The sequence below is a fragment of the Capsicum annuum genome, chromosome 7 (genome assembly GCF_002878395.1).
Source record: "Capsicum annuum cultivar UCD-10X-F1 chromosome 7, UCD10Xv1.1, whole genome shotgun sequence".
In the NCBI taxonomy this organism is placed as follows: domain Eukaryota; kingdom Viridiplantae; phylum Streptophyta; class Magnoliopsida; order Solanales; family Solanaceae; genus Capsicum; species Capsicum annuum.
In genome coordinates, this window is record NC_061117.1 from 158515801 (window position 1) to 158528954 (window position 13154).

The 13154-nt window shown below is 33.3% G+C and overlaps 1 long non-coding RNA gene across 6 annotated transcripts; it reads right to left on the bottom strand.

Annotated features, from left to right (window-relative positions):
- Window positions 1-1351: 1351 nt before the first annotated feature.
- Window positions 1352-9205, bottom strand: LOC107877789. Of its 6 annotated transcripts, none has more exons than XR_001676523.2 (10): window positions 9052-9205; window positions 7876-8160; window positions 7597-7742; window positions 6444-6503; window positions 6072-6111; window positions 5010-5040; window positions 4621-4907; window positions 4251-4439; window positions 4046-4171; window positions 1352-1778 (listed from the first exon to the last, which is right to left on the bottom strand). It is a non-coding gene; the product is annotated as an uncharacterized LOC107877789 (long non-coding RNA). The 6 variants fall into 6 exon arrangements; XR_001676525.2 differs by having other exon boundaries at window positions 9047-9175; XR_001676522.2 differs by having other exon boundaries at window positions 8686-9173.
- Between the last annotated feature and the right edge of the window lie 3949 nt (window positions 9206-13154).

A 13154-nucleotide genomic window follows, 5' to 3' on the forward strand; every position in this document is an offset into this window, starting at 1 on the left:
AAATGCCACTTAAAAATTTATAAAATAAAAAATTTAAATTAAAAATTAAAAAAAGAAAAAAGGGTGATCTTCTTCCTTTTCTCTCTTCTCCATCTCTCCACCCTCTTTTCTCCATTAATTTTGCTTGATTTCTCAATAACAATACAAGTTCTCACATGCAACGTGAGGCGACTGAAAATTGAGAGGAAACAATTGATGATATCATCAATAATTTTGAGAAACAACACCGACGAAATCTCCTGTACAACATCTCCTTCTACTAAAAAGGTGTCGATCTTACAGTATTAATGGAACTACCAGTTATTCGATATCCAATTTGGTTATGCTGGGATTGCATCGTCGATTTGTGTATAATCTTTCCAGTAATGACAAGTGAAGAAAAAATTACTCAAAAACATTTGTTGGCTTATATTGTTTTTGATATGTTCCTACTTCTCCATTCTCATAAACATAGCAAAAGTAATGTAACTTTAGTAGTGTTTACTCGTAGTTCTGCTTAAATTTAAGACGGTAACATCTTGGATTGGAGAGCAAATCAACAAGATATAATTTCACTACTTGTTACCCTTTGTGCCCAAAGTTGGGCTGTGAAAAAACTGAAATTTTGATGCTTTTCTACACTTTGTTTAAGGTTGTTCTTTGATACCCATATCTTGTTTTTGACAATTTTGAAGTTGGATTGTGAAAAAAAATTAAAATTTTGATTTTTTTATACACTTTGTTTAAAGTTGTTCTTTGTTTAAGATTGGAATTTTGAAAGTTGATGGCCATGACTGTTTAAGGTTGTTCTTGATTTACGATTGAAATTTTGGAAGTTGATAGTCATGGTTGTTTAAGGTTGTTCTGGGTTTAAGATTGAAATTTTGGAAATTGATGGCCATGGCTATTGTTGAGGGAGCAGGTGGGAGTGAGGGTGGGGTGGGGGTCTGATAGACGACAGTAAGGTGGGGATATGGGAGGTTCTAGACGGGGGAGGGGTTTGGGGGAGGGCCTTTTTAAATTTTTAAAAAAAAAATTATTATTTTTAATTTTTAAAAATATATTTATAGTTAGAGGATTTATTTTTAAATTTTTTTAATTATTTTAATATAAAATTGACCCCACTCGCACCTAAGCGCATGCCTACACTCGCCTCATCCTAATCAGTCCTTTTAATGCCACATAGGCCTGATCAATGGTCAAAGAATTTGAAATATTGTTTTTTAGTGGATTCAGGAATCCAGATAACAAACATGTAAATAGAAGTGTCCAACTTATAAAACCAATATAGTACCGGGGTCCAAAAAGTCATTTTGCCTTTATGTTATTTATACTAAATTATTATTTGATGAAGCAGGATAGCATTAAAAAGTAAAAACAAAACAAAGAAATATATCTTTGATAGAACTTACTGCTAAAATTGCATAAGCGCATCTATTGATACATTTGAGGCAAGTAAAAACTTATATGATTTCATATTTTTCCTTTTCTCATAACCTCATATCTCACGTGAATTTAAAACGTGAAACTATATCCTATTTTGAAATCTCCAATCCGAAGGGAGATCTTTGACGAAAGTGTATTCCAACTATGAAATACATTTGAACTTCTAGAAATTATTATAAACTTGCAGCAAATGCATCTTTTTTTGAGCTCCTTTCAGAGAAGTTGAGATTATCGTTAACATATCCCTGCAAACATACTACCTTCAAATTTTCGCAAGTGTATGATAGTTGTGGGGACAACTGCTTTAGATAGGGCCATCACCGAGAACTCTTCCTCTTGTTCACTTCATTTAACTGAGATATTCACATTATTATACCAGAAACAATCAATATCTGCAGTAAATATTAGCTCAAAATGCGTAAACATTAAATTTGAAGCAAACTACCAGACCCCACTAAGTGGGAATACACTGGGTTTGTTGTTGTTGTCACTACCATTGCTAACCAAATAAATCACAAAAATCAGGATAATTGGTAACTAATATGAATCTAGACATATGATGTAAACATACACATTCACTTGTACAAAACCAAGGTAAATATATTTGAAGAACCTGAAAACTTAACACGAAGTAAGCCTTTCAACACTTGCTTGTCAAAAATTTACTTTGAGCACCATAATTTTTTTTTAAAAAAAACAAGAAGTGTGTTTTTCAAAACTTAAATTTAGACTGCACACCACACACTTTATGTCTTCAATGGTAATCTTTAGACATACTCAAATCAACTTGACAATCCTGCACTTGACAAATTGTACGATTCGATGAAACCCCACCAATTTTCGCCTTTTTACCACTCTTCCCTTCCCATTTTTCCATTTCCCCTTCCATCACAGGATACAATTGTTCACCAAGCTTCAAATTAAGCAATCCACCTTCACCCCCATTCTGCCCATCATCATCATCTTCTTCTTCAATTACAATTGTCCGCCTCCTTTTCTTTCTTCTCTTTACCTTTTCCTAACGTCAATTCATCTGAACATTCAAATGAAAAACCATCGAAGATTCCAGAAACTTCTGGAACTACCGGAATCTCCTTATTCAATGGTGCTACAGTAAATCTATTACCATCCCATATCCAATCACTCAAATCCCATTCACCAGCCTTTCCAACAACAACAACAAACCCACTATATTCCCACCTAGTGGGGTCTGGGGAGGGTAGAATGTACGCAGTCCATACCACTACCTCTAAAAAAGTAGAGAGGCTATTTCCGATAGACCCCCGGCTCAAGACACAGGACAATATACAAAAATATTCAAAGCATGAAATATGATAAAACTAACATAGATACAACATCCACAAAAGTAATGTACAATACCAAACAAAAGACACCAAGACCCTCCTAACTACGGACTACGATTCATCTACCCACCTTATCCCTCTATCCTAGTGTTTTTCCTCCAGACCTTCCTATCCAGGGTCATGTCCTCAGTGAGACGTAATTGCTCCATGTCACGTCTAATCACTTCTCTCCGGTATTTCTTTGGTCTACCCCTACCCCGCTTGAAACCATTTAACGCTAGTCTCTCACACCTACGAACTGGGGCATCCGTGTCCCTCCTCATCACATGACCAAACCATCTCAACCTTACTTCCCGCATTTTTTCCTCCACCGATACCACTCTCACCTTCTCCCGAATAATCTCATTCCTAACCCTATCAGCCCTTGTAAGACCACACATCCAACACAACATCCTCATTTCCGCCACCTTTAACTTTTGGATATGGAAAGTCTTAACTGGCCAACACTCCGCTCCGTACAACATAGCCGACCGGACTACAACTCTATAGAATTTGCCTTTAAGCTTGGAGGCACCTTCTTATCGCATAAAATCCCCGAAGGAGCCTCCATTTCATCCAACCTGCCCTAATATGGTGCGAGACATTCTCATCTATCTCTCCATTTCCCTAGATCATAGACCCAAGATAGTTAAAACAATCCCTCTTGCAAACTGCCAGAGAGTCCAACTTCACCACCACCTCCTCCTCTTGCCTCGAGTCACCCGCCTTTCCAAGTCAAAAAGAAAACATTTGGACAGAATTAAATTACTGTTCTTGAATCATGAATTATGTGCACAAGAAAACTAAAGAAGGAAAAAAAGAAAGGAAAAGTGGGAAAGTTTGGAAATAATAAAAAGAGTAGTAACTGAAGACCCGCTTATTTTGCCATTATTAGTATTTATCATTCTCACCAGGTCAAGAAGAGTACCTTTACTATTGTTTATAGTGCCTCTATATACAACACTATACTACTCTTCTCTTTTATTACTACTACATATACAGCTGGCCTTCTTAATTACACTTATAGTATATCTTTTACACTATTCTTGCCCCACTACACAGGTCCCTAATCTATCAAACAATGTTCCTCCAAAATGGAAAATAAGACGCACCAAGTGAAGCTAATAGCATACATTATGCGATTCATCTGTATAGCGTCTTATATGTTCAAACTAAAGAGATCTATCAACAAAAAACAGATGCGGGTTTAGACAGCACGAAGACTCAGAATATCAACAGGCACTATAAATCTGGTAGAGACCAAGTAAATGTCGCACCTTGGCATTTGCATTGTTGAAGAATTTAATAACAAATGGATGGTTGTTGGGGTCCTTGTTAAATACAGTCACAGTAGGAATAATTGCTTCTTCAACTAACTTTGCCAAGGCATCCACATCGAACTCCTACAAGTACATATGATCAATTATTGAAATTTTGTCTAGTATATCAGAAAATACAGAAGATTTTCACACAATACAATACCTGGAAATCTACGAAAAGCTCATCAAAGGGCTTGAATAACCTAACCACGGGGCCAGAAACTGATGAATCCCCATGAGGAAGGAGTTTAGCATCCGAAGTATGACCAAAATCATAGTCAGCATGCAATTTCTCAGCCAGAGCTGTAAAATTCTCAAATTTTCCCCCAGAGAACTAAGGAAAGACACCAACCTATAAGAATTTTTATACTTATCAACTCCAGTTTTGTATATTTCTTGAGTTTTAAGAGAATACAAAACAAACAGTGGGAGTGTGGTTGTTTGTGTATTGGGTCACTCCGGTGTGGGCAGATGCATTTGTGCGCATGTGTACACATATAATGAGAGGGATGCAGAGAGGAGAGGCCACTTACAATATTGATCTTACTGACATCGATAACAGCATCTGCATCCTCAGAAGATTTAATTTCAGCAGAAGCAGGACCACTTTGTTTCTTCAAGTAAGAACAATACCATCTGCCTCACGTGGTCCTTTGTAATCTTGAACAACGCTACCTCCATATCTCAAGATCTTAATTGTGGGGAAACCTCTTATCTCGAACTCTCTGGCAAGAACCTTGTTTGCTTCCTCATTGGCATCAACTTTGGCCAGAAAAATTGGTGGATCATTCCGGCTTAAAACCTGCGCCGCTTTCTCAAACTGCAAATTAATCAAGAAAAATGTTTAAATATGTTGTCCTTCCTTATGCTCCAAAGGCTATTACTCTTTTCAAATACAAAGGAATATGTTAGTGGTTCTTACTTCTGGAGAAAGTTTCTTGCAGTGACCACACCTATAAATATCAAAGTAATTAGTAAACTTGGGAAAAAAAGGTAATTTGCTTCTAATTTGAGGCATTGAATTTTCATATAACTTGAATAGAAACAATCATCAACAGAAATGCAAATAACTTCATTGATTCAATTATCAAGATGCACAAAAGCTTCTAGCTTTGACCGTTTAGTCAGAGTCTCAGAGAATCAACTGTATCATTAAGTAAAAATATACATCATTCCTGCTGAAATTATTTCCTTTCCAGAATTTGGTTACCGCGAATTTTGGAAATTCAAGGAAAAATGGTAGAACGATTGTATCGTCCATAATTCACTTTTCTTTATTAAAAAGAAATATATTCCAACTCTTGTTTCATATCACTTACTACATTCAAGACTTGGGCATTGTAGTCAATCTTCACTACTCGAGGATATCCACAATAATTAAACTGCACCTCGGATGGATAACCATATATCTCCAACTTTCAATTCAAATTAAACACCAGACAATAATTTCACAAAGTAAATATTTGCCCAGCAGAACATATTTTTCATGAAAACCATATTGTTTCGCAAAAATGGCAATCTAGATATAAATTAGTAAAAGACCCAACTTATGGTAATCTCCATAGCTTTTTTTTTTTATAACCATAGCGTCGGGGCCAGCTTGCCCGCACCTAGACTAAATCCACAGGACACCTGCCAACCTGCTACCAGCTACCAAGAACAGGTATCACGGACTCTGACCACAAAGGCTAGAACAGATAGGAACAAATCACCTCAATGTTTTTTGTCTCTATTGGAAATTGAACCTAAGACCTCATGGTGCTCTACTCACTCACGTCATTCAGTACTAATATCCGTAGCATGTGTTTAAGTTTCATTTACAAAATCCGTATCGACTTCCAATAGAAAAAAAAGTATACCGACAAAAAATCAGTCTTTTAACGGAACCGAAAAACAAATAAAATATCTGAAATTTGCTTTCGAACAAAGAAGCTACAGATTCAAAAACACATAGCAAAATAAAATCAGAGCAATATTTAGTTACCAAGGAGCGTAGAATTCAACGACGATGAATTTGTGTTGACCTACAAAATCAGAGAAATTGGAGTGATCCAGAGTAACAACGCATTCCTTTAATTCACTCTCAGGAAGAAAATCATAAGCTTGAAGAAAAGAGAAAAGAACCCTTGGATGATGCAGGCGAGCACATTTGGATTATAATCTTCCATTTACAAATAAGAACCAGAATATGTTTACATAATGCAAAGAGTTGTTAGACCAAAACAAAATTCAATTTCTTTGACAACTCCATTTCATAGTCCGGGGGGACTTACTACCAAATGTGTGGCTAAAAGGAATAACAGGTATTAAATTTGTTAAAGAACGCAAGCAGAAGAGAGCACTATCAAGAGCAAACCTGAATAAACGTTGCAGGGTCACAAGTTATATTGAGATACCCGAGGATGGAATCTATGACCTGAAAATAAGAAAACACAAGATTACAACATACAGATATTTTTGTTAGAAAATAATCTTATCGTCCTTTTAAAGAGCATCAGTCAATCTCAATCAAAGATTTTACATGACAGATGTATCAAAGCTCCGTATGACATTCTATTTTGAAAGTACATTTCTTTAATTTAACCTAATCTGCTTTTACTGAATCAAGAACCTTCCAGATTACACCATTTTCTATCTACCTTGTGAAGGACCTGAAGGTAGGTAGGATGTTTCCAATAGACCCTCGGCTCAAGTGCAATGAAATAAAATCAAATATATAGGCCTTGGAACATTCACCAGTGAAGTAACTTGCATCAAGTTCTATGATTAATTCGTATTTTTCATTCTTATGCAAATTCTCTATCATTCTGTTCAAACTTTAGCATTAGAGAATCGAGTGTCGGTCAAGTTCAATGATTGATCTATGTGTTTCTCGTTCTTATGCAAATTCAGTGTCATGCTGTTTAAACTTTAGCATTAGACAATCAAGTGTCAATCCAACTGGTTGTTGTCTACTATCATTCTGATTGGTTTTCTTTTGATTCGGAAAACTATTGCAAAAGACACACTACTTGCAACAATTACCACAGAAAAGAGCTTAGCGGATAAACGGCAGTTCACGGGGCTGAAGTGCTGCCCAACACCTAAATTTGGCTTTATAATTGAAAGCTAAATCAATTTTTCCATGAAAGTAAACATATGACAGCAGTAGAATGACCATCTTAAATAGGAAAGTACCCCAGGTTCTTTTAGTATGCCGTTTGTATCATTTGTAACAAGCTAACCAGGTCGTTCATATGGAGTTTAGTATCAGCCAATTCACAGAGTAAGGGAAGGGGAAAGCCGAAAGGGGATCCGATAGAGTTTAATACCAGCTAATTTACAGAGTGAGGGGAGGAAGAAGTCGAAAGGGGATCAAAGGAGGAAGCAGGAAGCTGGTAGCGAATAAGGTGATGAAGCATCAGAAAGAGATTTTCTCTAGCTCTTCCTTTGTCTCACTTTTTTACACCAATCATGAACTTAATTTTAATATTCGTTGGAACAAAAAGAGTGGGAAGAGGCACAAGCACCTTTCAAGAGTTTGATGATGATGGGTTTCATGATGTGGACGGCTGGAAGCACAGTTCATTTATTTGGCATTGTTATCACAATTTCAGCTCTGTAGCAGCCTGTCAGTGCTCTTTAAGGAGTTGAGAAAGGTCACCATAGTCGTCAACTTCATACAGAAAGAGCATAATTCAAAGGAAAAAGAAAGTACAGTTACTACGCTTTCGAAAAATTCAAAGTGCGGTGATTTTGAAGCAAATTTAAGGTAAAAAAAAGAACCATGGGCGTACAATCAAACGTACCAGGAAAAAGAACAGATAATGTGAAATGCCAGATCGACCTTTCGAATCTGTTCGGATCAATTCACCTGAAGGAGATTGTTCATGATTATTGTCCCATAGCAGTTGGGATGTTCTTTTGGTTCGAATAGTAAAAAGTGGAGGTCTACAGCCACGGACACCTCCGAACACCCCGAATAAAATTGACAAATCATTGCTAAGCCTCTCAACTCCGCCGTCAGAAAACTTAGCTTTGGTCATCAAAGTACCATAAAAAATAAACTTATCCAGCCTTGGGCTTCTTAGCATCTGAAAAGCAACCAAATCAAAAAGCTCTGTGTTATTGGTGCAACAACTAATTTCAAAAATCTTGATGTCAATTCTATGCTAGGCAGTGAACGACAGCGATCAATGACAGACAAAAAACGCTGATGAAAGACATTGACAATTGCTGGGGACTTGTAGTCTTCTTGGACAGATACAAAAGAGCATGGATTAAAGATTTAACATCAGAGTCGAGAGTGCTTTAAGGAACAGCCGAACCAATGAACAATATGTGAGATCATTACAAAATAATTTGCATCTCTCTGCTGCCCCTTTTACTTTTTAGTCCCCCTTCTTATCAGACAATTAAGCAGCAATCCAAATGCATATATTAGTAAATAACACAAATAATGGCCAGAAAAGAAATTAGGAACATGCAAGTATAAAATATTACAATAATTAGAAAATGCACAATAAAAGAAGTGAAAACAAAAATGAATAAGCATGGCAATAAAAAATGAAAAGAAACAGAAAAGCACAAATGAATTTAAGCAATAAAATAAAACGTACCTAAAGGGGTTTTAGAATCTTCCAAATTATTTAAATGGCAATTCACCTCAAAAAGGGATCAATTTCAAGAAAATTAGGGTCATAAAAATGAGATTTGAGAAGAGACAGATAGGGGCAAGTTTAAGAAGAAGTGAATCAATTTCTAACAACTTGATACCAGCGATTACTCATTTGGAATTTGGATTTCTACTTCGCTCTCTCCTATGCTTCATAACCCTTCTTTTATTTTCCTTGTCCTTTTCTTTTTGTACAGTTCTTTCTCTCTAATAAATCCATGAGTTAATCAAACCAAATTAGGAAGACGCAAGTATAAAATCCTACTATTTAAGCTTGAAAAAGAAGAGGATAGATATCCCCATACTCAACTTAGCCGCTTCCATTCAGAGAATTTGTTTCCTCTTGAAACGTCTGAGCAAAAGGTGAGATGGAGGAGATTTCAACTCTTTACACATGGATACAAGCAATGTTAGTCAATAAAATTGGGCCCCACGGAGGAAAAATATGGAAGACATCCTGTGTACAATTTAGAATGCTGTTTGTACTGCCATGTGATGCAATGTTGGTCCATGGCTTACTGTCTTATATATAAGGGTAAAATTTGAATATTTGATATTATGTAGCAAGAGAGTTGAAAAGGAGTTATCTCCTTTTAACATTCCTCTTATCTCTATCAAAGTGATAATAAATTTAGTCAAAAGAATTACTTACTCGGTTTCACAGAAGTTTGACACACCTATTAAAAAATTAATACATAAAGATGTATTTTACATATTTATTCTTGTATGTATTTTAAAGTATAATAATCAATGCAATATAATGATTAAATTGAAATGTAGTATATATTACTTCATCTCATGCATTACGTCTAGAATATTTAGTATTTATAATCAAAATTAGTAATAATTATTTAATTTTAGTTTTGAGAATTAAAATCATTTATGCACCATTCAATAATTTTGAGAATTATGGATGTATTTAGTATTTTCAGGGATAAAACGAGAAACATAGGTATAAGATATTCTTGATTTTAAAACTTGAACAACTAAATTGAAACAACTATTTTTAAAAAGAAGGTCAATTACTATGAAATAGAGAGAGCAATACTAAATACATCCACTAAAAATGTTTGTTTCAATTTAGTTGTTCACGTTTTAAATCAAGAGTATTTTATACATGTGTTTTTCGTTTTACTGTTGATAGAAATACTAAATACATTCATATTTTTCAAAATTATTTAATGATGCATAAATGATCTCAATTTCAAAATCAAAATTAAATGATTATTACTAGTTTCAATTATAAATACTCATGTTCTAGACGTAATGCATGAAATGAAGTAATATGTAGTACCAAATTTTATTGTTTAATCATTGTATTGATAATTATACTTTAAAAGACATAAAAATAAAGATGTAAAATACATCTTTATTTATTGTTTTCTTAATAGATATGTCAAGTCCGCGACCAACTAATATAGAACGAAGGGAGTAGTATATATATGTAAGAAAAGGAAAGGTGACAACACTTCTTGTAGGATAAGGATCATATTTATCTTTCTTGTTTATTTTTTATTTTGAGCATATTTCATTTTGTTTGGTGATTTAAAAAATATAAATTGAATGATAAAGTTTATTATTTTACCTTTACACATATTAGTGATATTTATTGGGCATAATAATAAATATTGAAATTGTAATCGTTCACATTTAATGTATATAATTAATTGTAGGAATAAAATTAAAAAAATAATTAATTCTACCTGATTTAATAAGTGATCAACTAATATGAGAAATTTATTTCCACTATATTTCTTTTCAAATGAAAAGATGCAAAAGGTATTGATATGTCCTATCACATAGAAATCTTACCCTCTTCCACACATTACCGGTGGATGCTACAGTCGCTATCACTTTGGCTTAAATACGGATATGCCCCCGTGAGCTTTAGCAATATTGTTAATCAATTCCATAATGAGTACTGTTTTACCCACTCCAGCTCCCCCGATTTAGTAAGATAGGTAAACTAAAATGAAACGAATTGAGTACACTTAAATGATGACATAAGTTATATAAAATAATAAATCATATGAGATATCTGAATTTATAGAATAACTTTACAACATAAATCCCAACCTCTATGAAAGTAATTACATAGGATTCTGGTTATACTTTCTCTCTCCCAGCTTTTGAAAAATACTTACACATTACTATGTCTCTAATAATACGTTACTACAATGTATGAGGTGAACCAATTAGCCTACAATTATGAAAATAAAAACTGATATCATTATTATCTCTCACAATTAACACCATTAATTAATCCACTGATTTTATGGAGGCATGAAAATAGTAACTGATAAATCAAATTCAAAATTAGTTAGTAATGATAAACTTCAAATATTAATATAAACAAAGTAGTAGACTTCTTCCATAATTATGCACCTTAAAACAAGGAACATTTCCATTTTCTCCTAAACAATCAACAGTTTCTTTTTTTACCACTAATTAAATACCCCTAATTAATAAACAAATCCTTTTTACCATTAATAAACTCTAAAAATAAAACCTTCTCAATAGCCATCTACGATCTACCCCATAATAAACTTTAAAATAAAACCTTCTCAATAGCCATCTAAGAAACACAAAAAAGGGGTAAACATAGAATCAGATTGCCAAAACAAATAAAAGACAACCTGATACAACAGTCCTTCACATGTATGTGTATGCCTTATACAACTCACAATGTAATCTTAACAAAATGTATAATGTAATCTTATACATAGAATAAGATTTGATATCACTTTGTCATATAATCTTAACAAAAGTATACTGTAATCTTATACATAGAATAAAATGTATAATATAATCTTATACACTAAACCAAACAACAGTTTCACACATATGTGTAAACCTTATACAAGTCATAATATAATTTTATACAGTTTCACATGTATGTGTACACCTTATACAACTCACAATGTAATCTTATATAGCTCGGATCAGACTCCATTGCAAAGTTTATACTTTATGGATTAACCACTTACAAATAAATAGCAAAAAAAAGGCAAAGATCTGACTTTGAAATATATGAAAAAATATGAAAAAATTCAACTCTCACAATGGTATTTAATTACAAAAGCGGATACTTTGATGAGTACATACCTGCAACAAAGAAAAATTCGAATCCAAATTTGATTTGGTAAATGTGAAAAAAAACTTAATATTAAATGAAGAAAGTGAACTTTGTTCAGTTAATGGTTGATAACTGAATAATTTGAAACTCCCCAGATCACGTTAGCTTGATTCTAGGCGTAAATAATGGAGCACAGATATGGAGCAAAAAGTGGTGCATAAAATATGGAGCAAAAAATGTTATTTTGGTATGTATGAGTGAGGGGGATAAGAGAGAAAGAGTAAAAGTAAGGGATTTTATGTAATTAATATGAGATTTTTGTAATTACTTTTCAAAATAGGAATTTTATGTAATATTTTAATAATTAACTTGTGTATATATGTAATTTTTTTCAACTTTATCTGTCCAATCTTCTCTACCAAATGACCCAATTATCTTGGTTCTTTTTTCTTTTTCCCACTTAAAAATTAAAATTCAATTAGTAGTGAACCTATAGAAGATTAAGGGTCAATAATGCTTAAAATTTAAGGAGCATTCTAAGGATATTCATCTTCAACATTAATATCAAATTGTTAGAGGTTTTGTCCTAATTTTCTTACTAAATTTAAGTTTTATTTTTCTTATAAGAAAAATAAAAGTAATACCATACTTATTTTTACTTTCACGAAAAATATAAAACTTTTCTATATTTGACAAACCTTTTTCTTAAAAGAAAAGGTTTAGGACATTAATAAATAGAAGACCTCTCTTGTCATATCATAACACAATAACACCCACAATGCAGGCACTATAATACCATACTTACGTTTACTTTTCCTGAAAGAAAAATATAAAACTTTTCCATATTTGACAAACCTTTTTCTTGAAGAAAAGGTTTTGGACATCTATAAATAGAAGGTCCCTCTTCTCATACCATAACACAATAACATTCACAATGTAGTCTTTAAAGAGTTTTGTTTAGGGGGTGTTTTCTCTCAATAGATTTATGTTATCCAATATTAATTTTAATATATAGGCCATTCGACTAATCATATCAATAATATATTTTTAGTATTATGTTTTTCTTTATCGTCTGAATTATTAATGCTTTGGTTTGCAACTTTAAGCTTCCGCATGACACCTTTTCGATATCGAACCCAACACAAATTAATGAACCTATAAAAGATTAAGAGTCATCTTAACATTCAACATATATGGGTTTTCAAATTCATAGCCCCCAATTATATGTTATACATTATATAAATCACATATTTCCTCTCTTTAATTTTTTTTGGTTCTCAACAGATTCCATCTTCTCTATGTGATATTTTTTCTTCCCATTTAAACTACTTATCTTA